Source organism: Tenrec ecaudatus, chromosome 11, assembly GCF_050624435.1.
Source record: "Tenrec ecaudatus isolate mTenEca1 chromosome 11, mTenEca1.hap1, whole genome shotgun sequence".
NCBI lineage: Eukaryota > Metazoa > Chordata > Mammalia > Afrosoricida > Tenrecidae > Tenrec > Tenrec ecaudatus.
In genome coordinates, this window is record NC_134540.1 from 106,388,107 (window position 1) to 106,410,027 (window position 21,921).

General features: G+C 47.5%; 1 protein-coding gene and 1 non-coding gene across 2 annotated transcripts in view; both read left to right on the top strand.

Moving 5' to 3' along the window:
• The window catches only part of STK24 (serine/threonine kinase 24), a 130,565-nt gene that overhangs the window by 24,038 nt on the left and 84,606 nt on the right, over positions 1–21,921 (top strand). The window lies entirely within an intron of this gene.
• On the top strand, positions 6,395–6,526 carry LOC142462000 (small nucleolar RNA SNORA36 family). Its single transcript, XR_012787151.1, has one exon. It is a non-coding gene; the product is annotated as a small nucleolar RNA SNORA36 family (small nucleolar RNA).

Sequence of the window (21,921 nt, forward strand, 5' to 3'; positions counted from 1 at the left end):
AAAAAACAGACATTTACCAACTCAGCATTTTTTCACATGCAATTCAGTGACATTGGTTGCAGTGTATTTTAAAAATCATTTTATTGGTGGTTCATACAACTTATCACAATCCATACAGACATCAGTTGTGTAAAGCACATCCATACATTCGTTGCCCTCATCATTCTGAAAACATTCGCTCCCCATCCAAGCCCCTGGCATCAGCTCCTCATTGTTTCCCCTCCCTTCCCTCTCCCCCCTCCAGCACGAGGTTTTCGGGGTTCATCGTGATGCAGCATGCCTCAGGTCTCGAGTTCTCTTTCTGGCTCAGTAGCATTCCATTGAGAGTGGCACCCATTGCCTTTCTCTAGTCCTCCCCGGCTGCCATTTATTTAGGTGTGCCTGGGTTTTGGCTGCCGTGAACAGTGCGGTAGGGCACATTGGTGTATAAGTTTCTTTTTCACTCCTGATGCTTCTGAGTAGGTAGATGGGGCTTGCTGAGCCAGTCAGGCTGTCCATTCTGTGTTACTCTTTCAGGAGCAGCCAAACCATTTTCCATAGTAAAAGTGTGGGGGGAGGTCAGAAGCTCACAGGCATCCTCCCGGAGGGCCATCAGGTGCCAGATAGCAGAGGGCCCCACTCCCTGCTGTTAAGGACAATGGACGCCTGCAGTCATCTATTTGGTTCCAGTAGGTGGGTTTACACCCTACTGATAATGGTTCCTATGGAGATCTAGGGAATAGGTCAAAGTTAAGCCGCCATCCTAAACCTAGTATCCGCCCATCTTGTCATATGTATGCCCCCAATTCCTCCTCTTTCTATTGCGTGTATACCACCTCCTCTCATTACCGTATTACCTATAGGACAGCCCCTTTCTGTGATGTTTGTCCTCACCTGTAATTAGGGGCTTGCATGTCCCCAGAGAAGATAAAAAGCCTGGGTTAGCATTAAATCTCTCTCTCCCTCCACGTGGACCATCCAGCGGGGTTGAGGTGAGCATGCTACCATGAATTGTGACTGACTCCATTTATTTCAGTACCTCACTTTTATCTCTCGTGCTCTCTATAACTTTACTATGATCTTTACTTATTATCGCTGTAACAATTGTGCCTACATAATGATGCGTTAGGGGCTGGCTTCCCCTGACAGTAAAAGTACCATTTTGCCTTCCTGCCAGCAATGGCAGAGAGATCTGATTTCTCCATATTTGAGAACATCTAATATTTTCCTTTTGGGGGTGGGGTGATGTGTGATTTTGAGCATAGTTGTTCTAGTGGAGGTGAACTACTGTATTGGTCTTTCTCATGACCACTGAGGAGCCCTGGGGGCATAGAGGTGTGGGAAGAAGTGGCGGCCTTAGAAATCCTTTGGGGGAAGTTCCGCTCTGTCCTTCAGGGCGACTCGCTCTGGGTGGAGGTGGGGGTACTGGTGGCGGTGGGTTTGGCGTAACTAGGGATGTTGAGTTATTCTCATGTGCTTGCTGGCCTATTCTCGTTGGTGAAATATATATTCATTGCTTTTGCCCTCTGATTGGATTGTTCGCCCTTTCAAGAAGTTGCAGGATTTCTCTGGGTGTTTTGGATATGAAATCTTTGTCCTTCATATGATTCCAAAATATTTCCTCCCCATCTGTAGTCCCTCTCTTCCCTTTGTTGGTCCTTTTACTCTTTGGATGCAACTAGAAGTTTTAGATGATGTGGGACTATGACAGGGGCAGATACGGTGAGTTTATTCATATGAAAAATAGGACCGATTTACTGTTACACATTTGCACAGTGTATATGCGTCGAGTTGAGGGTACGGTACAGAATCACACAGCTCACACCTCGTTTAATGTTTTCCTGTGGCCATCCTGGTGGATCCCACAGGAGACTAGATCCCTGGCTGCAAGATCCCGCGAGCTGGCCCGAGGCAATGAGATCTAAGTTGCTAGCACTCCATGGACAAATACCAGGCTGGGCTGGCAAAAGTGGTTGAGATTTTGCTTCAAAGGAGTATTGAAACACTGTTGGTGTTCCGAAGTTCCGGAAACTCACAGTTCTTGTACTGTACCTTTTTTCTTAATGTCTGGAACACAAGGAGGAAGAAAGCTAAGGAAGTAATCAGAGGATTGCATTGTTGGTTTTTGCTTGAACCCATCTGCATTCTTTTTCCTTATTAAGCTTTTTCATTCTCGTGTGATTAATGAGAGGAGCCGTGGTGACATAATGGGTTACGAGGTGGACTGCTCACTGCATGGCCAGCAGTTGGAAACCACCGGCACTTAGAAACTACCAGCCACTGCACGGGAGAGGAGGATGCTCTGTGCTCCCAGGAAGCTTTACCGTACCGGAAACCCACACAGGCAGTTCTGCTCTGCTCTGCTCTGAGGGGTCACTCACAGCTGTGATGACTCACTGGGAGCATGATTGACTCGATTCAGTGATTTGCTAATTTTAACCTTTTTTTTTTTTTTTTTTAATTTTAACCTTTTTGAGAGTGGATACAGACGTGGAAACTAATGGTAGATGGGTAATCACAGAAAAGGAAAGTATTGTCAGACCTTGTGTTGTACAGATCTGTTATTTTAAGATGCTACACATTTTACAAAACAAACAATCCACACTCCTGGGGACCCTGTAGGCCCGGTGGATTTCTGAGATGGTAACTCTCCTCCTTCTCCCGTGCAGGGGCTGGTAGTTTCTCAGTGCCGGCCACGTGGTTAGCAGACCCCAGTGCATAACCTCCTACACCACCAGCACGCCCTAAGCTAACAGAGATGTATTTATAGATAAACATGTAGGCTGTATGGCCAATTGTCCGATACTTTTATAAGACAGAAAAGTGAATAAGTTATATGTTAGTATTTTGATTGTACTTTTATTTCTGTGACCATTTTTATCATTTGATCCAAAAAGAAACATTTTTTTTCATGTGTTACCAAAAATTTAAGCACAGGCATTCCTAAATGTATTGCAGATTTTATTTGCAAATGTATTGATTAGGAGTCCATCACGTTTTCCTTAGGAGGTCATAAATAGTTGTCGGGCTAGGGGCTAGAAACGTCGTTCAAAGGCCATGGAGCTCTGGGAAGCCACAATCTAAAAGGACGAGAGTAACCATGCGGGGCTTCAGAAAGTGGGTCGGAGATTGGGATTCAGAAAGTTGGTTGGAGATTGCGATTGCTGATTTCGAGCCCCTTTCACCCTGCTTCATGGTCCCGATTTAGTAGTCCTTCCAGTGAGGTGAGGTTCCGGGGTGGTGGTAAGCAGCAGGCAGAGACCAGTCTTGGGTCTTCACAGTTGTGGGGTTAGCCTGGAGGAGCTGGTTAGGAGACTATTGTCACTGCCCAGGTGAGAGCGGATGCACTACCGACCTGAAGTGTGGGTGGGTGGGTGGGGAGGATAGGTCATTCAAGGGAGAGCAAGTTAGAATGGGCAAGGTTCAGGGTTGGGGGCAAAGGGATGGAGTGGGCCCCCAATTAGCATGGAAGGGGAAGAAGCCATGGAGATAGAAAACTGTGCTTCAGATAAGTCGCATTGTAGGTGGAGGAAATGAGCAACTGGTTCTGGATGTGGTTCTGGAATTTGAGAGGGAGAGTCTAGAAAGGGTCTGAGTGGTGATTTATTAATTAGGACCTTGTGGGCTACCAGCATGTGGGAATGGGTGTGATCAGCATAGAGGGGTGGAGCGGGAAGGGAGGCACCTGAGCTACCCATCTCTGGGGGCAGGCTGGTGTCCAAGAGGCAGGTGCTCCACCCAGCTGTTCCTGATTTTCCATCATCCCTTCTCTGTGCTCGGCAGTTTCAGGATGTCAGGGTGTCATCACACATTGGCTCCGTGCTCTGGTCCTGAGGTGGTGCCCGGGGGTGAGGGGACTAATTATTTATCAGTTGGGACAGTTCATAACCTGGTGGCATCATTTCTTTACAGCAGCAGGACTTTTGTTTTTAATGAGTTTTGTTAGATAAATAAGATGCCAGAGCTCCAGGTACCCAATTGGTCTTCATTTTGGCTCTAAACTCTTCAGTGTGCAGTTTAATAGATGCTACCACTCTCAGGCGGATCACAAAGCGCACTTCTTCTGAATTGGATCACAGACTTTTAGCAGTGGGTTGTTCAAATACTCCAGTCTTTGATTATGTCTGAGAAAATCAGCGTACAGTGTTCTAGTTTAAACAAAATAAAATAGCATATATCTAGTTTTAACCAGACTGATTTTGGGGTTTCCATGGTGCATCTTAACCTTGCCTGGTTTGATGTGGCCAAGGGAAGATGGGGGCACCTCCAGCTGTGTTGAATGGAACCTCACTTCATGACCCGTGTGAGAGCGGGTAGTAACAGAACAGCTCACTGCTGGCTCCTGTCCACCCTCTATTCCCGTGAACGGACTGCAACGGTTTATGCCTGCGAATAGCGCTGCTGGTGGTTTCGAACTGCTAACCCTGCGGATTGCAGCCCAACGCTCAGCCACTACAGCACCAGGTCTCCATAACAGACTAACAGCCCCAACTAATTAAAGCCAAAAGGAACAACTCCAAACCAAACCTAAAGGGCAGCGTTTCCAAGGCAAAAGCACACTGCCTCGGCGTGTGAAGCGTGAAGTGGTTCAAATTGCCAGCCTTCCTGTTAGCAGCCCAGCACTTAACCCACCGTGACACCAAAGCTCCTTAAAAGACAAAGGGGGGGATTAATATCCTTACACAGCTGAGAGGCACGGGCAGATACTGGCTTTTATTTAGCACAGCGGAATCTAGGGACGCACACACGGATGCCATCAGAACCGAGATGCAAGCCCTCCTTGGTGAGGCCAACTTCGCAGTTGGGTGCCCGGGAGCCGCAGGAGGGCTCAGCTTTCCTTCTGTGATGCTGTGAGAGAGAGAGAGAGTGTCTGATAGTTCCAGCACTAGTTCTTCAGAATCCCAGAGTTTCTGTGCTGGGCAGCTAACCAGGCCATGTCTGGGAAGCACAACGTGGAGGGAAGACCAGCCACACGGGACCTCTTGCAGCACGGTTCTGTTGGGCCTTACCTGGGTTGCTCGGAGCCAGAACCGACTCCATGGCAGTGAAAAACACCAGGATTTCCAAGCAGTTCTGTCAGAGCCCACGAAGCCAAACTGGAACAGATGGGGAGAATGATGGGTCAGTACCCTGACAGAGGAGACTGAGAAGAGACCGAGGGAGCCCTCTTGGGTGCCTGATGTGAGGAGTTGGGTGATTGATGGGCCGGCCTCCTAACAGTGACTCACGTTTTAAGTGACGGGCTGGCTGCCGTCTTGGAGATGGCGCTGCAGGGTCAGACTGCTCAGAGCCAGGGCCAGTGGGCAGAAGGTTTGGTTGCTATGCAACCTACATTGCTGCCCTTCTTTCTGAGAGGGAAGTACGTTTCCAGCAGGGCTTTGGCCTGTAATTTTTCCTGTTTCGGTTATTGTTCCAGTTCACCCACTCTTTACACATTTGAGTCGGTTCCAGTTTCGTCTCTTGATTTAACGGTGGGAAAGCAGCGTGCGCAGGTCTGGAAACCCTCCACCCTCCGCCTCCTTTAGGATGGTGCTGATTGGTGGGGTTTCTCATCCTGGACCCATCCCGTGGCAAGGTGGATTGACGGGCCTGCACATCCGGGTGGACACGGGGCACCAAGTCTTGTGACCAACCATTCTTCAAGGTTTAGGAGAGCTGAGACCTTTGTGAGGTGGGCCCTTCATAACTGAGCCTGGTATATCATCCAAGTACCAATAGATGTTAAGTACGGACCTCCCTCTTCAAAGCCATCAGCTGCTCCTTAGGACCATCAAAAGTTACAGTCTAGAGGAAAAGAAACATTTCTTACCTGGAGAGCAAATGCTTTGAGAATGATGAGGGCATTGAATGTACAGATGTGCCTCACACAGTTGATGCATGTATGGATTGTGATAAGAGTTGTGTGAGCCCCTAATAAAACATTTAAAACAAAAAACACCAGGAGGGGAAACAAAAAAAGGAATTATATATGAAGGAAGATTTGATGAAGACCCTGGAGCAGTCTGTCGAAAGTTCATTATGAACTTGGCTAGCCAACAAGGAGTCCTAGTGGCACTGCGCTTAAGTGCTTTGCTGCCAACAGAAATGTCCGCAGACTAGATGAGGGATCTCTTCTGAAGGTTATGACCTTGGAGATGCCATAGGACAGGTCTGCTTGGCCCTGAAGGTTCTCTGTGATCTGTAACCTACACACCACAAGGTTTCTCTCCAACAGTAGGAGAGCAGTGCAGCTGAGTGACAGGGAGTTGAAGGGAATGATAGAATGTTTGCTCTGTGAAAAAAAGCAGGATTCATGCTTCTAGTCAACTATGACGGCAGCTAGGTGATGCACACACACGCGGGACCCGTCCTGGAAACTAATGAAAATCAGTGGAAGCAGTGCTTGGGTGATCCTATTGACAAAATTACTTAGTCTCTCCAAAGTGTTGAGTTCAGTTCAGGGCAGCTTCCCTGTTCTGTTAATTAAACTTTGGGACATTAAAACAGGCTTCGGCAAATGACTGGGTAGAAAATATTGTTCTATTCACTTTGTTCCCAGCCTACATTAAAAAAAATTACGTAGTCTCTTAATAGTTGTGCAATGTAAACATCCTACAAAGTTGGTTTTAAGTGGGGAAGGGACTTTGAAATTTTGTTCAGGTGGTTTAATTTTAGTTCTGTCATCTGTGAGAGGCATGATGCTGTATATATCTGGGGGGCGGGATCCTAGAGATGACAACTTACACAACTTGGAAGGTCCAGTTAGAGCTCTTATTATATTAAAATTTTAGCCAGAGGTAATGTTAGTAATTAAAGTGAGCTGGTTTGTTTTGGGGAAAGTTCTATTCTGTAGAGAGCAGTGGGCATTAAGCTTCTATGGGACACAGGATTTCCGTGGGTGTTCACTGGAATAACGAGGATCTAAACACATTTCATTTTGGTTCTAGTGAAATATTTTTCTGTGTATACACACCATTTTTCAGTTACCAAATTCTTTAGCTTCTGACTAATCCCAGAGTAGTTTCTCATGGCAGCGCAGGGCAGGGCCTGGGGTGCCCTCGGCCGATCGATCACCATGAAAGCGGCGTGCATTTAGGGCTCTCCACGTACCTGTGGCTGAAATGGTGTCTGAGAAGTAAGTGACGCTTGGCAGCCGGCCAAGACACAGACGTGGGAAGATTCTAGTGGAGGCATTTCTGCCCAGTGCCTTTCAGTCTTGCCCCTACAGATCATTCTGGAAGTTGATAAGTTTAAAAATGAAGTGGATATGCTGAGGATGAAGGTAAGGTTTCTTCTGTTTCTAAATAAAACACTGCCATCAAGTTGATGCCGACTTTCAGTGACCCTATAGGACAGAGTAGAACTGCCCTGTGGGTTTCCGAGACTATAACTCCTGAGGAGCCCGGATGGCGCAGTGGTTATGACTTGGGCTGCTAACCACTAGGGCAGCAGTTCAAAACCACCAGACAGGGCTTTCTACACCCACAGTTATGATCTCGGAAACCCATAGGAGCAGTTTTGCCCTGTCTTCAAGGGTGGCCATGAGTTGGAATTGACGTAATGATTGAGTTTGGTTTGATTTTTGGATCTCTCTCTGGTTTCAAACTGCTGACTTTTCAGTTAGCAGCCCAACGTGCAACCACCGTGCGGCCAGGGCTCCTAGATCCTCTTTTACTTTTCCCCCTCTCCTTCCCTGACCCATGATTTCCGGTCTCCTCTGAATCAAGTGGAAGAACCTCTCTCTCGCTCTCTCCTCCCTCTTTCCCTCCAACTTGTGTGTTTACATTCTTACAGGTCCCCGGCTCCTGTGAAGCCGACCCCACCTAGCTGTGCCTGGTTGTCGGCTTCTCGTCTTCTTGACCTTGGGTTGTTACCCAAGGTCTCAGTCTTTTTCATAATTACGGTTGTGTTCCTGCCCTCCGCAGCTTAATGTAAGCATTCTTTTAAGTGTTCACTTTAGTAAGTTTTTTTTTAATCTTGCCGGTTGTATTGACATACAACTTATATATCATTAGCTTTATAATAAGTTTTCACTTACTTACAACCCTACAGATGACTAATTATAAAAACAAGCAGGAGGACAGAATTAGATGATTTTATTTCCCGTGGGAAACTGATGCTGAGCGCAAGGATCCGGTGGCTGCCTTAAATGCAAAGAATTGTTACTCTCTTACCCTCCGGAACCTAGGCGGGGAAGGCTTGGGCATTCCATTAGACTCTCTCCTACCCCCCCCCCCCCCCCAGCAATTCCATCAGGAAATGAAGACCCCTCAGCCCGTCCAATTTCTGCCAGCCCGTAAGTGCTTTTTATGTTCCGGAGGAGACAGTCCTAAACCAGTGCCGATGTATTGAAATGTCTGTTATGTGTAGTGCACCGTGCTGGAGCCTGGGGAAAATGGCTAAGACACACCTACTGTCCTTAAATGAGCTTGCAGCCATGACTGGGCTGACATTCGGACAAACAAATAGAGGGGACAGGGGGATGTTGACCAGAGAGAGAACAAAGTGCACGGAAGAAATGCCCCCCCTCCAGGGGTGGTAGTGGTGCGCATTTGAGCGGTTGGTTTGAGCAGTTCTTTAAGGAGCTGTGAAGGCATAGTGGTTACCCATTGGGTTGCTTACCGCAAGGTCAGCTTTAGGAAACCACCCACTGGCTCGGGGGAGAAAGGTGAGGCTGCCTGTGCCAGTAAACATTCGCTGCCTAGGAAACCTGTACGTGCCACGGTCACTGTGATGGCAGCAGATTTGGGGTGTGCCAATGAGTGTTTTTACCCTTGAACTAAGAATAATTACACACACACGCACACACTTCTCCAGGACGGGTCCTCTGTGTGTGAATCCTTCTTCCCCGCAGAGTGCTGGGTCTGTGAGCCTCTGATGCGGCACAGGACTAAGGAAGAGCAGGTGGCGGCCAGCAGTGGCACTGGTGGATTGACTTGAACAAGAGGAAGGGTGATAGGAAAGAGGCTGCTCCTGTAAGAAAAAGGTAGGGAGAAGAAGAGACTCGAGCTTCTTCAGAGGGACATGACTTAACGGTGCTAATGATGTGTGAGCTGGGGTGGAAATTCCTCTTGGGGAGGATTGAATTCAGCAGTCAGGTGGGGAATCTGCAGCACCACACCTCAACCCACCTGGAAAGACACCTTGCCAATGAGTTAATTGAGTGTGGATTCCTTGCCTGAATAAATGTGATTCCTGTAGAAAAGTCAAGATCTCCTGGTTAAAGAGCTGTGAAGAGAGAGGGATAGCGACTTAACCATCCTTACCTACTCTACTTCACATCACGCTTAGGCCAGCAGGGACCCGTGAGTGGTCTCATCGGGGGGCTCACGAAGGAACTGCTATAAGCCAGTTGGTGATAGTGGTGTACTTTACAGGTCAGAGAAAAGAAGGCCCCGTGTCTGAACCCCTTGTGTTTCAGTGTCCCACAGGATGTCAGGGGTCCCGGAGTGGCATCGCCATGAAGTGTGTGAGCAAACCTCACGCACCTGACCAGGTGTCGGAGCCCGGTCTCGCTGTGTGTGTGTGTTTTGGTGGTTATCACTGCAGGGCTTCAGCACTCCATGGCTGACCTACCAATAGCTCTGCCCGAGGTAGCCTTCATTCCCTCAAGATTTTATGGGGCCGTTCTGCTGCGGATTATGCATGGTGCCGCTACTCACAAGGTCAGCCACTTGAGACCCCAGTCCTTCTGGGAGAGAGACTCTGCTTTCTGTTCCGTAAAGAGTTACAGTCTCAGAAGCCTGCAAGGGTAGCTCTGCTTTGTCTGCTGTGAGTCAGAATAACTCCAGGGCGGTCAGTTTTTGAGTTTGAATCAGAATCAACTTGCTGACAACACGTTTGTTATTTTTTGGGTTTAAAGGCTTAACACGAGGGATACAGATTCATACCGAAGGCCACAGGGTAGATTGAATGCGTCCTCCTTTTTTCATGGGGAACAATGTGGCACGAGGGAGGATCTTGACGTGGATACGAGGTCAGTGGTCAGTGTACGGTTTGAGGATCAACTTGGATGGGTCATCGGCATGGTGTCTCCTCTGGCGTCATTTGTCGGCGTTTGCTGTGTGCCCGCATGCAGCTGGCGCCCCGGTGCTTGTGACTTGGGGAAATGAAACTAAGGCTTCGGGTCAAACTGGAATAGGAATATGGGGATATTTATTATGTGCTCCTTTCTGATTAATTACCTTGCCTAATACTCGGGGAGATTAGGTGGAGATGGATTTGAACCCGTGTATCTGGCTGCAGACTACAAAGCACTACACTTGCTAGGATCTCCAGTGGCTGGCTGCCTGGAGCGGAGCGGAGCACAGGGCGGGGCTGGTTCTCAGTTGGGTTTCCCGGGAGGAGGCGGCTTGGTGATCACCCACCGGGAGGCTCAGCAGCAGGCAGTGCTGTGTGCTTCTGAGAGATGCGGGACGTTTGCATTAGCTGCCTTTCTCCAGAGCGGACAGCCGAGTCCTTTCTCGTTGTCTGCACCGAGTCTGGAAGCTCTGCTGGAACCCGTTCACTCAGTGACCCCCGTGGACGTCGCTCCCAGCATCACAGCGACACGCAAGGCTCCACAGTCGACAAACCGACAAGCGTGGCCGGGCCTCGGCCCACATGCTGAGGACATGTTGTCAGGAGAGGCCAGCCCGTGGAGGACCTTATGCTTAGTAAAGTGGAGGGGCAGCGAGAAGACCCTCAAGGAGCTGGTTAACACCATGCTGCCTCGGTGAGCGCGAGCCGAGCAGCCGTTGTGCGGCTGGTGCGTGAGCTATGGCTGCAGTGGGTTGGATCTGGCTTGATGACACCCAACAGCCATACTGCGCATGGATGAGAACTGCCGCCTAAGATTATTTGCTTGGATAGGTGATTGACTCTGGATTACTAATGTACAGAAAGGTTCTTGGATGTGGTATATTTTCTCCATTTGTTCTGCAAACAGCTAAAGTCTCTGAAACTTTGGGGGCAGTTATACCCTTTTCTATAGGCTCCCAATGAGTCAACATTGATTAGATTTCAGCGAGTTTGGCTTTTGTTTGGGTCTGTTGGTCAGAAAGAACTGGTGATACTCTGGTCAAGGTGACCGGGTTAAATGGCAGAGAAGAATTAGGAGTTTTTGCAAGGAAACGCTGCACCCAACCCTTCATCGGATATGTGAATTATTCTCCATGAAGTGGACCCACCGCCACTGCGTCCTCAGACCTGGGGCACTCTCGCGAGCCCCTGGGCGCTGCTGTAGTTGTGTGGAAACGAGGGAACAAATGCAATTGAGAGGGCTGTCTCTCCAACGGAATTATTTCATTTATTGTAAGTTATTTCTGCTCTCTTGCTCTTCAGTGAAACAGAGGAATGACAGAGATTGAATTAGCTTCCTTAGGAACTCTCTGATTGCTAATGCCTCTATAATTTCCCATTTGTTTTTTTATCTTCAGAGGGGGAAATTAAATGGGCTTAAAAACCAATTAAAAATCTTTTTTTGTTGATTGGTCCACCTTATGGGAAGAATTGTTTAAAAAGTAATGTGGCCACCGCAGGGTCTGGTGCAATATAATTCAGGATGTTTGAGGCAGGAGAACGCTTGTTTTGCTGTGTCCAGATTTGTTTAGGGGAGTAGATTAGAGATGTGATCACCAACCTTGAGCCACTAAGGTGGTTTCTTTGATCCAAGGGGTCTGGATCATAGATTTAAAATCTTCTTTTTGATCACTTAGAGTATGTTTGTATTTATGTGTGTCAGTAAAAATGGAAACACAACCTCTGGTTTCTTAGTATCATATTGTAAAGTGGGCTCCTTATTAACAATGGGGGTTAGTGCAGAAAACTTAAAGAAGACAGTAAAGGCTACCCAGCTCCAAGGTGACTCTAAAACTCAGTGCCATTGAGTTGATTCTGGCTCACAGTGACCTTACAGGGCAGAATAGAGCTGTCCCTTTGGGTTTCCAGGAGTGTAACTTGTTACAGGAATAGAAAGCCTCACCTTTCTCTCATGGAGCGACTGGTGGCCTTGAATCACTGACCTTGCAGCTAGCAGCCCAATGTGTAAGCACTATGCCAGTTCTTTCACTTCCAGGGTAATGACTGTGAGTGTGTAGGTGTGAGATCCGTATGTCTGTTTTCTATCCAGAATGTGAACACTCTAGATGTACTACTGTCCTGCGGTGTGCTTTTCCCTATTGAACTTCATAAGGCACAGCTTCACACCAGTCAAGTACAGTTTGATTTGTAGTTGACTGCTTGGCATTCCATCGGATGACTGCAGGATAATTTCTCTTAATTGTACACTGATGTCTGCATCGGTAGTTTGCAGCTTTAAAAAAAAGTGAAGTTTTCCATGAATATATGAATCTTTTCACTTGCCTAATTATTTCCTTAGGGTAAACATATAGAAGCAGGATTTTATTTTCTCATCTGTAAATTTTTTGAATTAAATCATTTTATTGGGGGCTTATCACAAAACATACATACCTCCATTGTGTCAAGCACATTTGTACATTTGTTGCCATCATCATTCTCGAAACATTAGCTTTCTACTTGAGCCCTTGGTATCAGCTCCTCATTTTCCCCCTCCCTTCCTCCTCATTCCCCCCTCCCTCATGAATACTTGATAATTTAGAAATTATTATTTTGTCCTGTCTTACACTGTCCAACGTCTCCCTTCACCCACTTTTCTGTTGTACATCCCCCAGGGAGGAGGTTATATGTAGATCCTTGTAATCTGTTCTCCCTTTTTACTCCGCCTTCCCTCCACCCTCCCAGTATCGCCACTCCCCACTGGCCCTGAAGGGATCACCTGTCCTGGATTCCCTGTGTTTCCATTTCCTATCTGTACCAGTGTACATCTTCTGGTCTAGCCAGATTTCTAAGGTAGAATTGGGATGATAGTGGGGGTGGGGGGGTTGGCAGGGAAGGAAGCATTTTAAGAACTAGAGCAAGGGTCCTCAAACTTTTTTAACAGGGGGCCAGTTCACTGTCCCTCAGACTCATTGGAGGGCTGGACTGTAGTTTAAAAAAAACTATGAACAAATTCCTATGCATGCTGCACATATCTTATTTTGAAATAAAAAATAAAACAGGGCAAAAACACCCGGCAGACTTCATGTGGCCCATGGGCTGTAGTTTGAGGACCCCTGAACTAGAGGAAAGTTGTATGTTTCATTGTTGCTATACTGCACCCTGATTGGCTCATCTCCTCACCATGACCCTTCTGTAAGGGGCTGTCCAGTTGCCCACAGATGGGCTTTGGGTCCCCAATCTGCACTTCCCCTCATTCACAGTGATATGATTTTTTTTTTTGTTCTTTGATGCCTGATACCAGATCCCTTTGACACCTTGTGATCTCACAGGCTGGTGTGCTTCTTCCAACTATCATGTTCAGCCTTCATTTGGGTTTCAGTAATTCCTCTCGGTTACATTGCCCTTGATCAATCCCTAGCAGGCCTCTTACACCCTCCTTGCCACTGATTTTGGATCACTTGTTGTTCCCTCTTCCCCTGGATTGGTTAACACCACTTCCTTTCCCCGACCAATCTCTCTCCCATGCCCCTCTTCCCCCATCTATCAGTCCAGTTGTTTTCTCTTCCTGGTTGTTTATCCAGCCTGTGTTATCTAGATAGACCTGCAGAGATAATAATATGCTCATAAAACAAGACAGAGCAAAAAAAAGCGACAAAAGAAAACAAAACAACAAAACAATGCCCCACCCCAACCCCCCAAAAATGCCTGTAAATAGTTCCAGGTCTGTTTGTTGGCCTTTAGGAGCGTTTTCCGGTTGAGTCTGATGGGGTGCCATGCGCTGGCCCCAAAGTCTATTTTTGGAACTCCATGGGGACTTCCTTGCTCTGCTCCCTTTGGTGTTCTGTTGCACTCCCTTAGTGTTTTGCTTCGGTGTGGTGGGCTGTAATTTTTTTTAAAAGATAATTTTATTGGGGGTTCCTGCAACTCTTTTAACAATCCATACATCAATTGTATCAAGCATATTTGTGCACATGTTGCTATCATTACTTTCTAAACATTTTCTATTTGAGCCCTTGGTATCAGCTCCACCCCCCTCTCATGACCCCTTGATAAATTATAATTTATTATTTTCATATCTTACACCAACTACTGTCTCCTTCCTACCACGGTTTCTGTTATGTGTCAATCATTGCAATCGGTTCCTTCTTCCCTCCTCTCCACCTTACCCTCCTGGTATCACTACTACCATTTCTAATCCTGAGGGGTCTATCTGTCCTGGATTATTACATGTGTCATGAGCTTTTACCTGTATCAGTGTAGATGCTCTGGTCTAGCCCAAAGTGAGAGACAGGACTGGGGTCATGAGAGTGGGGGGCCGAGGAAACCTCAAGCAACCAGAGGAATATCGTGTGTTTCATTGGTGCTATGCTGAGCCCTGTTTGACTCATCCCTTCCTTGTGACCCTTCTGTGAGGGGATGTCCCTAGAAGTGGGATATTTGCTGTTTCCTTATTTTCATGTGGAATCTCCTTTGCTTCCTTCTGTGTCTTGTCATCTCCTCTGCTCAATTGCATCTTTTCCTCTTCAATTTTATTGGGTGAGAGGATTGTCTCTTGTGAGGAAGGGGAGATGTAGTAGTGGTTATGCACCGCACTGTTACCCATGAGGGTTAGCATTTCCAAACCAAATGAGACTTTTTTTTTTTTAACTCTCGTATCAGAATTATAATCTCAAAAACCCACGGGGCAAAACCCTATCCTATAGGGTGGGCGTGAGTCGGAATTGACTACATGGCTGTGAGTTTGAGGAGTGTTTCTTGTGCCGTTGTTCTCAGCAAGCTCTCTTCTGGCTGCTTTTAGTGGTGGCTTATTTTGCAGTGATTTTTTAAAAAACCCCTACATCTCCCCTTTTTGAGGCTTTTAAAAAAGGAATTCAGATTTTCTTTCATTTCTTTGAGACTTGAGCAAAGAACTTATGTGAAATGCCCTGCCCCTTTCCCTTCGATTTCTAAAATCTCTCTTCTTTATCTTTTGTTTGTTTTCTTTCTTGCCACTGGGCTTGCATTGAATTGGGAGGTGAGGTGGTCCCAACCCCCCAGCTGTCCGTGAGAGACTGAGGAGACTGCCTGCTCCCTTAAAGCTTTAAGGACGCCCTCAGGGTAGTGTAGCCCTCCGCTGCCCTTGTCCAGTCTCTGTGAGGCCGCATCTGATGGCTGTGTAGGGCCTTGGTTAGGAGGTTAGGCTGTGTAGGGCTTTGGAGGTGGGCTGTCTGGCCCTGCTGCTCCATTATCCTCCTGCTAAGCTCACCTCAGCCTTTGCTGTTCCCTGAGCACCCAGGGCCCCTCTGTGTGGAGGCATCTGTTTTCTGCTCGCTCTCCCTCCCCCGGGCCCACGTTTCCCTGTGCTTGCCCGCTTGTCTGTGTTCCCTCTAGTTGGGGAGCAGAGGCTTCCTGGTCTCATTTTAGGAGATTTTTCTCTTTCATTCTTGAATGAAGTTCAGCGTGAAGTAGGAGTAGCTTAATCATCCTTTCTATTTGCTGCCTTTTGTTTATTTTTATTTTACATATTTATATTTCCATTTTCTGTCTTTGCTTGGGAGTCTTCATAGTTATTTTTAAGCTTGGGTTCCACATTTATATGTGACGGGCTCTAAATTTGAGCCAGTATTTTAAAACCTGCAAATTTATATTGTGCTACTCTTATTAAGCATTGGACCAAGAGGCAGTCACTAGTAAAATGAAGCGTGTTTCTGTATAAAATGCGATAAATAGATGCGTGGATGGCTGAATCTACCAGTCTCTAATGGTAAATGGTTAGCGGCTTTGCTGGAAATCCTTGAAATATGTGCCAGTTACGCGTTTACGATAATCGACATTTTATTGGTTGTTGAGGCTGCGCACAGCGGCACATGCATCAGTTCAGCCATCTCTGCAGGCACAGCTCAAGGACTTGGATCGCACCCTTCAAGTTGGGCAGGGATTCTCACCTTTCTCTTCCACAGCCTTCCTCTCACCAGATCTGACGTTTCCTAGTGCATCCTCCCAGTGAGTTGCTGTGCTAGTGAGATCTATTGTTCTTAGGTACCATCAAGTTAGATCACTCTGTCGATTCAGACTCACAGCGCCCCTACAGGACAGGGTACAACTGCCCCTTTGGGTTTCCAAGGCAGTACATCTCCACGGGAGTAGATCTCTCTCCCGAGGAATGGCTGGTGAGTTTGAACTGGTGACCTTGTGGTGTGCAGCTCTGGGTAGCCCACTATCCCTCCCTGTACCGTCCACACAATTGTTACTCTGCTTGAGCCTGTTGCTGCAGCCATTGTGACAGCCCATCTCCTTGAGGTCTTCCTCGTTCACTGACCCTCTCCCAACCAAGATCCGATGTCTTCCTCTAGGAACTGGCCCCTCCTGATACGTGCTCAAAGCATGAGAGACAAGACGAAGTTCCGTGTGGGCCGTTCTCAGAGAGACCAACTACTGCCTGAACGTTTCCTCCGGCGGTAGTGTTCATTGATCAGTTGACGTAGTGGTGTAAGATTGTTGTGTCATTGGGAAGGTCAGGATGGCAGAAGACAGCCTGAAAGCACTGGTACTGATGACTTCACACTTCTGTTTCCGGATTCAGGCCAGAACAGTGCTTGATATGCACTCACCCAGGGCTTGTTTATAGAAAGGCCCCGCGGAGAGCATTGGCTGCGGAAGGCTTGATGAGACACTGCAATGGGGGTGTATTCACATTCTTTGTGCCAGGAGCAAATCCTTGGCTGGGCACCCATCGCTGTCACTCCAGCCCGGAATTGTCCCCGTTGTGGGGAGGAGGGCATGGCATCCCTCGATTCAGGGATGTTCTTGGGGACTGCGTCTGAGTGGAGGGATCTGCTGCTGGAGCAGAGACCCTCAGTTTGCTGGGCCTAGTCCGAGTGGCGGTCTAGCCGGTGCTCTGGGGTGCTGTCCATCCAGCCTGGCCCACTGCTGCTAGGCTGCTGTGCGCTCACAACCCCCTGAGGCGGCCTGCGTTGGTGTGTGTGTTCGGGTAAGGACGGGGCTGTTCTGAGAGGGACTTCGAAGTGCAATGCACGCAGACTCTGCCGGACTCACGATGGCTGTGCTGTTGTGCATGGAGGCCCCCCCCCTTTTTATGTCTGCTACTTCTAGAGGCTTGAGGTTCTTACACTCTGACCCGAATCAAAGTTGATTTACCATCGTTGACTTCGTTTGTAAGCCTCAGTTAAATATATGCATACTTCAAGTTGCAGTCCGGCCAGGGGTGGGAGCATATTGTTGAATTATTCATTTGGTTTGCTCGTCAAGGTCAGTTCTTGTTTTTTTGGGAAAGAACACCCTGTAGGTACTGGAGTTGGGAGGGATTTTAATGAAACGGCCCGCTTCTTCCTTTCTCTGCCTTATTCAGCCATCGAGCAAAGCCACATCCCGCCCCTCTCCTCTTGCCTGTACTGGTGGTTTCAGTTGGGTGGGGCTGGAGGGGCTTGAAGCTACAGTTATTGGGCAACCTGAGAGTTTGTTCGTGGTCCCACGAGCCCCTCAACACAGCGCTCTGCCCAGTCTGCGTGTCCTGATCCGACTCTGGAAATTGGGAGTCTGAAAACAGTTGCTCGAGTAGGGAATGTTAATACTTGGATGTGTAGCTCGAGACTTGGAAAGTAACCTGAGGGCTTGGGGTCCGTTCCTCTCCCGCGCCCTTTCACTGGGCGCTAATCTGGTTTCATTAAGCTGCTCTTGAGAATGAGGAGCGATGAGACCCAAGTACCCGCTAGACTCAGCCAGGCGCTTTCCGTGGAGCCCTGGTGGTGCAGTGGATAAGTGTTGGGGCTGCGATGCGTGGTCGGCAGTTCGAAACCACCAGCAGCGCTTCCTGAGAGAGACTGGGCTTTCTGGCGAACAGTTGTAGGATCTCGGAAACCCATGGGAGGTGGCGTGGAGGGTGTCACTGTGAGTCCGCATTGGCTTCTTGGCAGAGTTTGGTTGCTGCTTAATTTGAAACGAATGGACCATCTTGTGGTCATTTTCTCACACCTAAAGCGTTGCCAGTAAGGTGGCTCTCTGGAAGAACACAGTGATACAGGGCTGTGGCGGGCTACTGTGTTCATGAATGGGCTGGGACCCCAATAGGAAGAAAGCTCGGCTTACAATTTGTAGCTCTGGTGGCATGGAGGTTAAGCGTTGGGCTGTGATCCGAAAGGGCAGCAGTTCGGAGCCACCATCCGCTTCTCTGGAAAAAGAAGAGGCTTTCTACTCCCCAAAAGAGTTACAGCGTCAGAAACTCACAGGGGCAGTTCCACCCTGACATCTAAAGGGAGGGTCGCCATGAGTCGACATAGACTCAAGGGCATTGGTTTTTGGTCATTAAAATGCCGGGCTGGGGAAAAAATTGCAGCTGGCTTACCTTTCCCTTGGTTGAGTCAGGGATTCATATTTTCTAGCCCGTTTGTCCTTTACCTGACAGACAGTAGAGCCGTCCTTACTCAGCAGTATTTGCTGAGGTTTGCACAACCCCTGAAAGGCATGCTTATTTAAGCCCCCATTGGCAGTGCTTTAAAGAGCCAGTTGAGACTAGGCAGCTGTGGAATCTGGTGCCAAGGAAACATTAAGCCTGCGAGCAGACTGTCGGAAAATAATGTAGTCTTGTGAGTGCCTTCGTCTTCAAGCTAGGGTGAGGGTAAAAAGTTGTCCGTGGCATATGCTTAAAGTCCATGCGGATCCTTGGGGCATCGCGAGTAAGGAGCCAAGCCTTTGTCTCAGCAGTGGAGAGTAGCACCCAGTAGGAGAGCGTTTCCCGCAGCCCACACTTATTAACTACAGGCCAAGGACATTCACGCTTGCTTTGAGATGGAAGATTTTCTGTTCTCAACTAACAGGAGAAATATGGAAGCCGCGAGGGAAATGCATTACTTTGTTCGGTTCCACCCCACTTCGAATTTTTGTGGTGTGTCTTACCTACTTAATCCCAGGTTTCAATAAGTCTGTTGTTCTAGAAATATGAATGACATCCTCATGGTAAGTTGTAGGTAAGGGCGTGGGCCTCTCAGAAGAACTGGTTCAAATCTCGCCCCTCCCACACCTGCTTTCTGATGCCCGACAAGCCCTCTACCTGTTGTGCTGTGGGTTCCTTAACTTTGAAAAGGTGAGGTTAAATGAGTTAATTTTCTTGAAACGGTGTCTGGTGTGTTTATTAAGTCGGCTGCTTCTAAGTAAGAAACAGCAGAGCTTCGGCAAATAATTGTAACATTAACATTTTAAATTATATGCTAATTTACCTGAGCCATCCATCACCTTGTCTGAATCTGACACTTCTGTTAGGCTCTTTAGTCTCTGCTCACAGTTGCAGAAATTTTCAAAATGTTGCTATCATGACCACTTCACAGGAAAACGGTCTTATTATGAAGAGACAAACGCTGTGCTTAATTTTTTAAAAAGGTGGTCAGCATACACGTTGAAGTGGTGCGGTGATTTTCCTCAGCTTGAAGCTTCATGGACACAGTTCGTTTTCTGATCTGCGTGGGCCATCTGTCTTAGGTACTCAGTCAGGGTAAACAGGCGATCGGGGTATGGAGTTTCTGTAAATGTGAATGTGTGGAAAACGACAACTTTCGGGGCTTCATTTTCTGAAAGCCTTTTGTTTACTGGGCGCCTGAGCTCTCATTTCATGCCAGGTGCTTTGTTGTGCACGGGGCAAGAAGAACTGAACCGCCTTTCCCCATAGGGCCGCTGCAGGCATTTGTGGGGAGTATAGAAATGTAAATGCGCCTTTAGTTATGAGCAGTTTTATGTAGGTAGATATTGCACGTTATAAAATCCACCCATCTCAGATAAACAATTCAGTAAATTCTGTAACTTTGGCAAATGGTGCAGCAGCTACAAACACCCATCTGTAGAACATTCTCACCCCTTTCCGCCAAGATGCTCACTTATAGTTGGTTGCATTTCACACAGCCAGCTCTGGGTAACCCCTCACGGCTTTCTGTCTTATGAATTCGCTTCTTCGTGGAAGCAGCGGGTATACGATGTCTTGTGCTTGACGCGAGGAGCCCCTGTGGCACTGTTAGAGAAGCATTGGGCTGCTAACCACAAGGTTGGCGGTTCAACTCTCCAGCTAGTCCCTGGGAGAAAGAGCAGGCTTTGAGCTCCTCTAAGGTAACTGTGTGGAGGGTTGCTAGGAGTTCGAGTGGACTCTGGCAGTGGGGCACTTGCATAATGTTTTCAAGATTCATCCTTAATTTAGCTGGTGTCAATAGGTTAGTCCTTTTTTATTGCTGATGAGTATTCCGTCCTATAGATGTAGCATATTCCGCCTGCTGTTCATCATTCAATAACATTTAGGTTGTGTCCAGTGTTTGGCTATTGTGGGTAATGGGCCTTGTGAGTGTTTGTCCGCACATCTCAGGTGGACATATTTAAGTTCTCTTTGAGTCGATACCTAGGAGTGAGAGCTTACGCCTACTCCATATTGCGCTTTTATGTTTAATTTTTAAAGAAACTTCCCAGCGATTTCTGAACTGGCCACACCGTTTTCCTTTCCCTCCAGGAGCTTAAGCAGCGTCCTGTTTCTTGCATGTGTGGTTTTGAATGCAATGTGGTCATTGTGTTGCCAAAAGGAGACGCCGAGTCCTTAGTGTATACTCTAATAGATGAGAGAATTTATATGATCGAGTCATCATCATCTTCCATAACATGTCACCTGCGAGACAAACCTTCACAGTTCACACAGAGCTTTGGTGAGATTACTTTGAACCCAGTCATACAGTGGCAAGGGCAGGCTGACTGAAGGTAGAACCTTGGGCCAGTCTGACTCCCAAACTCACCATCGTAAACATTTTGCTTCACTGACTTGTGATTGTTTCAAACAATTTTTTGCATGATTTTCAGCATACTGTGGGTACTGCAAAACTGCTTTCATTGTGTTCCATTGCTGGTGCAATTTAATAATATAGGAAGATCCAACAAATAGATGGTTAAGGACAATTTCCATTACAAAAGTAATACATGCTTATAATAGGAATATGACAAAAATATTACATAAAAATAGTAAACTCGATGTTGTGTTGCATAATTGACTGTCACGGAGGCATTTCAGTGTTGTAGTCAGGTTACCCTGGGGGAGGTGTGTGCTTGCCTCCATACTTGGAGCGGACCAAGTGGAAATTGGAAATGGTGGACAAAGTGGGCAGCAGGTTGAATCATTTAGTATCAACAGTGTAGCCTTTCTATTTCTCGTTTTGGAACGAGCCTTGGTGGCGTAGTGGTTACGCATTGGGCTGCTCACCGTAAGGTCAGCAGTTGAAGCCACCATCCAGTTGCACTGAGGGGAAAAGCTGGGGCTTTCCACTCTGGCAAAGACTTAATCTCGGAAACTGAGCGGGACACTTCCACTCAGTCCTACGGGGTTGCTATGAGTCAGCATCGATATGACATGTTATTAGAAGGCAATAATGATGATGAGTGAGTTTTTCTCTTTAATTAAAGTTATTTTGTTTGGGGGCCAGGTGGTTTAGTGAGCTACACATTGGGCTGCTAACTGCAGGGTCAGCAGTTCAAAACCACCAGGGAGAAAAGATGAGGCTTTCTACTCCCAGAAAGATTTAAAGTCTCAGAAACCCAGAGGAGCCGTTCTCTGCCCTACAGGGCTGCTATGAGTCCGAACCGACCAGATGGCATGAGTTTGTTTTGGTGCGTCTCAAGGTCTTGGTGACGAACCTCTTTCTGTGTAACTTCTCTCTCTCTAAGCCCTGGGCTTTGTCTTGTACTTGTCACTAGGACTTCTTCCAGAAACATCGGCAGTTTTAGAGAGGGGGCAACACAGTGGTATTTTTCCGTGGTCGTCTCAGTAGTGACAACCTCAGCTTGGGTCCAAGTAGAGAGCAAGACAGAATTGATGGGACCCCATGTTTCTAGGCAAAGGTAACGAGGGGAAAGGCGCCTAGGAGGATAGGTGACACCGACCCCTCTAGAGGTTTAGACATGTACTGTGCTTTGGAGAGGGTCTCAGGAGGATGCTCCCCACACAGGATC